Here is a 5,977-nt window from a genome sequence, read left to right on the forward strand (position 1 = left end):
GATATAGCGTTTCCCGTAAGCAAGGCTTTCTGGGTTTATGAGTCGTCATCATTCTCCCGGACGAGTCTCCGTAGGAAAGAGCAGATGTCACGCCGTTGTTCTTCTGAGAGGAGATAAATGCTGCATAAGTCCTGCTGCATAAGCACTTCTGAAAGTCTGCTTTATGAAGAGGCATGCTCATGTTTACTCAGCAGTCTGGGCCATAAAGACACTTCGCTTTGTATTGGATTTGATTAGCGCTCTGACAGTGTTGTATCTGAACTCTTTATTCTGTCCAGGGCTTACATGTCTGTCATCGTAACGTTTGATAAGATTGCACACTGTCCACTCAGCAGCGTGTGAAATAATGCATGCTAAATGAGTCATACTTCGTCGAATACGTGTGGAAAGTCCTAAACTCCAGCTAAAGATTATTTAAACAGCTTTTTGTTAATTGTTTTATAATTATTTTCCATGCAGCTTTTATGGCTTCATATTAATTCTGGGACATGTGACCTGTTTGTACTTTAAAAATGCATTTGCCGCTCCACAGGACTATTGCACATGAGCCACTGAAAGCTAAACGGAAGTGTCTTTTGAGCCTTTTCTACTTCCGCTGGTCTTGTGTAGAACCTGTAACCAGTATTTTATCCCATTAATGATTAGAGTCATTTGTTCATAAATCAAATCTTCATCCAGTCTGTCCCAGAATCTTCTGACAGTCCTGTCAACACTATTTTTTTCTACATCATCATTATATTCCCAATCATTCCTGCTTTATAGATGTCACCATCGGCCGAGCGTCAGTAGTTCTGTGTTTCTACAGTCTGTGATGCTTGACCTTTATGGAGACGCAGGCGGGGTTAATATAGTAAGACAGCAAAGGCCAGCGTCTAAAACAATCAGCTTCCACAGATGCCCAGCTTGGATCCATTCCTGACTGTGTGCTCTTTATTATGATACAGAAGTTCATCATTATTACAGTCTGATCATAATGAGCTCTTCAGTTTGCAAAAAGCCAAGCAGCGATTCTTTCACCCTTCAGAGATTTCGTGGAGGAGAAGTTCTTCATCCTGTCTCCTGGAGTCGACCCGCTGAAGGACTTGGAGAAACACAGTACAGATGCATGTTAAGACCATTTACATCATGCCACCAAAATGCTGCAGTATTGGCCTGCGATTTTCAAGCTAAGATGTAATTTTGTCATTTTTAAAATGACCCCCTTAAGATCAGCAGATACCTGCGGTCCAGACCAATACATTCTGTGCATTTGCCAACTTAAACTAAACTGTACAACATCGATTGACTCATGAGGACTCAGCTACAGAATCAGGACCGTCTCCTCCTGAGGAGTCAGCTACAGAATCGTGTCTCCAGCAGTGCAGAGCTTGCTCAGGAATGGCAGCAGGTTGGTGTGAGAGCATCTGCACGCACAGTGAGGCCAAGACGTCTGGACAACAGCCTGGTGTCAAGAAGGGCAGCAACAAAGCCACTTCACTCCAAGAAAAACATCAAGGACAGACTGAAATTCTGCTGGAAGTACAAGGATTGGACAGCAGAAGACTGGTGCAAAGTTATTTTCTCTGATGAAGCTCCCTTCCGACTGTTTGGGACATCTGGAAAATCGATTGTTCGGAGAAGAAAAGGTGAACGCTACGATGAGTCCTGTGTTGTGCCAACAGTGAAGCATCCTGACACTATCCATGTGTGGGGTTGCTTTTCAACCGAGGGAGTGGGCTCCCTCATTCCCTTTATTCATTGCTACACTGCAATGAATAAAGAATGGTATCAAAATGTCCTGCAAGAGCGACTTCTTCCAACGATCCATGAACAATTTGGTGATGATCCGTGCATTTTCCAGCATGATGGAGCACCATGTCACAAAGCAAGAGTGATAAAGAAGTGGCTCGAAGATCATTACATTGAAATTTTGGATCCGTGGCCAGGCAACTCCTCGGATCTCAATGCCATAGAGAACCTATTGTCAGTCCTCAAAAGGCGAGTGGACAAACAGAAGCCCACAAGTTGTGATCAACGCTGAGAACTAAGGCAAGAATGGATCACCATCAGTCAGGATTTGGCCCAGAAGCTGATATTTTTTGTCAATAAAAGCCTTTAAAACTTTTGATATGCTTATCATTGATTTTCAGTATACCATATATACCGTATGTACATCTACATCCAAACTCAAGCTACTTATACTGTCAAATGTGCATTTCTAAGAGACTAAAAAAAGTAATATTAATATATTATTAATATTGGAGGCTGCACTGCAAACTGTGCTGAAGATACTCGTCATCAAAGTCAGGTACACAAACCTGTTTCATGGTTTATATATCACTCATTAGAACATGCAGAAACTAAGAAATAAATTTCTCTATTAAGATATTTATTTATTTAAAAATGACTAGAAAAGTGTAAAGAATTCAAAAACGTGAAGTGTTTGTCATGTTCTGACCATAAAGAGAAGTTTAAAAGCACAATGAACGGTCTGGTTTCTACAACTTTCACTTAGGAGCAAAAATCTGCCTTTAAACTTGAAAGAAATACAGATTTGAAATTTATCATGATAATTATCGATATGAGAATCAGAAAGAGCTTTATTGCCAAGTGTGTTTACACACACAAGAATTTGACAGGAGCTTCCAGTACAGAAAGCACAGACATAGTGCAGACATATAATTTAAGGTAATAAAGTGAAATAAAGCACCAATAATAATAAAGGGAATAGACAATAAATAAACATATAATATAAAAAATATAAGAAATAATAAAATAAAGAGAAAAAGAAAAGATCAACTGAAATGAAAAATGTTATTGTGATAATTATTTTGGCCATGTCGCCCAGCGATAAAAGGAAAGTATAAAAATAAAAACAATATTATCATCTCAGTTATTGTAAAATAGCACTGGTCTGGAGCGATGCTGTACAGTTACAGTAAAGTACAGCAGATTGTGAAAGTCCGCTGTAGGCTTCATTCTGACGCTGTTTACTTTGCATTCAGCAGTTTCCTGATGTGCATCGTTCCTTTAGCAAATCGTGCACTCAAACAGCACACTGTGTGTGTACTTCCCCCTAAATGTTTTAACCTGTGCCGTATGATCAGATGAGGAATGCTGCCTGTACAGTAGCACTCCCGGCTGATTAATGACCTGTTGTGTTGAGCTGGGAGAGAGAAATGCCCCACACCTGCACTCCACTAATGAGTCAGCCGCTGCTCGTTACACATATTAGTCTGGATAGCATCCAGCAGCCTTTCAAATGCACAAATCAGGTCTGATTAAAAAACACAGCCGTGATCGATATGTCAAGAAAACAAGGAGGGCGGTGGTCTGAGCTCAGATGTCTCTCATCCAGATAAAGCTGCTGCATCATTGATCGCACAGGAATGAGGCTCCTGTGCAGAATCACAATGACTCTTATCAACGGCAGCAGAATGTAATGAATGGCAGCTCGAAATCCTCCGGCTGATCAGAATCGCCGAGATGAGCGCTAGTTTAATCGTCTAAATCGATGGATCCATAGATTCCCATCTCCGTAGGGCCTTCCCACAGTCTTCATCTGTTGTCTCATCTCCAGTTTCAGCCCACTTATGAATTCAATGGAAAGTTCCCCTCCACTGAAGGTTAATTATATTGCAGCACACAGGGTCCTGGCCGGCTGAAATGCAGAAATCCACTCACTGTAGAGGGGCAATCAATCGCTAATACTAGAGCAGAAAATCCTCCGCCCTGGGAATCAAGTGGCTTACAGTGACCAGACTTCTCCTCCCGCTAGACATGATACACAATGAGCAGAGACCGGGAGAGCAAGGTGAATTCGCTCAGGGACGACTATTACTTGAAAAGTGGCTGCCAGGATAGTGTTGAACTTTAATGGCTTTTCTGGAAGGAATATGCTGCGTTCAGCCAGCCGTTATCAGGCTTTACGGGCAGATTCAGCAGGAATGACCAGTTACAACAGACATGCTGTGTGAGAGAACAAATCCTGAAATTATAATGTGCATTCGCAACAGTTGTGCATTTTTCTGATTTAATACTATAGGATGAAGATTGCAATTTGAGTGAATTAAAACCAACGTCAGAATGCCATTGTGTTTGATGTGTTCCCAGTTAATCAATGAGCATCAAATCACCTCCTAAAGAAAGCAAAACACATGAAGACATCTTAGTATTTTACACACTGAATGTGCCGTGAGAAATCGCCTGCATCTCCTCAGCGACAGAAATCTCACCTGGGATAGTAAAGACTGAAGATGGCTCTGTCTGTGCCCTGGAGAAAGAAAGCCTCCGTTCGTGTTGACAAGCTGGAAGTTAAAACAGCACTTTGTTTTTGCGGAGGCTTTCAGCTCGTCCTTGGTACTTTCAAGTCATTACCAGCCAATTGCAATATTGATATCATTTAGAGGTTTGTTTTCTTTAATTTAAATCTTTCTGTGAATCAGTAGCGCTGTTATAATGATTTTAACACTGACAGTTCATTCAGCACAATGTAATGTTCTGCAGATAACGCCATTAAGGAGGTAATCGTTTGTGCTCCTGCATTATTAGTCATTGTTATTTTCATTTCTCAGTTGTTTTTGTAACCAGAATTTCCCGTTTTCTGCTTTTATGCATTACATCTTTAACAAAATGTAGAACATTGCAGTTTACAGGTTAAGACAGTACAAAAGACACCATACTTCACATGTATAGAACATTGAAGAAGGATTTTTACATCCATACGGGCAAATAACAGCGTACAGCAGGAATTGCTCGTTGTGTTTAAATTGCGCCGACTTCTCGTCTGTGTTCTTCTTTTCTCATCATCAGAGATGTTTTTTGCTTATATACGAAATTGCTGGTTTCTGCTGCTGCTTCACTGTTTTGATGTGTAATTTCATCAACCCATGTCATGTTTTCTGCAAGGTCCCATAAATCCATATTGTGCCGTTTTAGTTATCTTGGATCTGGCTAAAACATTAATTATCATCTGCAAATCTCTGTGACCGACTCTGTTTGCGGTGCTTCTGCTAATGAATATTCTGCATGTGTTATCAATGAACCCGATCTGTGGCATGACTTTCAGCTCAGTCTTGGCCGATCTGCCAGATCAGTGCTGTAACAGCAATCGTACTGTAGATTTCTAAGAGGATTTCTGAGCCCAACGAGTCACATTCTAGTCATGTACGCACCTGAAAGTAAATCAATGGCAGAGAAAAAGGCCTAAACCGCTCTCAAACTCTAGTAAGCAGCAGTAATCCAGAAAATGACAGCTATGTTCATATTGACCTTTCAGCAGTCCTGGCAAAGAGCAGAGTCAATTGCTTCCTGTTGGCGTCAAATTCAGGGCTAATGGAAATTATTTTTATCTCTTCATGATTGGTTTGATTGTGACCAGCTGTTAAACATGGCTGTGGAGATCATAAACTCAAACTGCAGAGTAGGGCTGTGACAAAAGATTATTTTGAAAAATCGATTAATCTGACGATTATTAGAGTTGTTAATAGACTAATCGTCATTTCGCAGATTAATCCGTAGACTTTGATCGAATATTCATTTTTTATTATTTAATATATTTACATATTCATCTACACGGCGCTCTGCAGCTTCAGGTTCGGTTGTGTTTGCGTTCTGTAGCAAAGCTGAAGCGTTGTCTTCTTCGGTTGGATTTCATCCGGAGAGCTGAATTACACTCTTGTGCTACAGCGTCACACTGCTCAAACTGCGTTACTGCAGGTTCTTGCTTTAGGTCATATGAGATCAAAGACTACTTGACAACAAAAATATTTGTTGATAATGTTGACTAATCATTCAAACCCTACTGTAGAGTGTGTGTTTGTACGGCACACTGCAGAATGTTAATGGATCAGAGCTTCAACATCTCCTGCTCTATTATCAAAGCTTCTTACACACACAAACACCCTCACTCACACACACACACACACACACACACAAATACATACACACACACACACACAAACTGTCTGTCTGATTGTCTCTCACAGCAGCAGAAGGT

Source organism: Sinocyclocheilus anshuiensis, unplaced genomic scaffold, assembly GCF_001515605.1.
Source record: "Sinocyclocheilus anshuiensis isolate Anshui unplaced genomic scaffold, SAMN03320099.WGS_v1.1 scaffold989, whole genome shotgun sequence".
NCBI lineage: Eukaryota > Metazoa > Chordata > Actinopteri > Cypriniformes > Cyprinidae > Sinocyclocheilus > Sinocyclocheilus anshuiensis.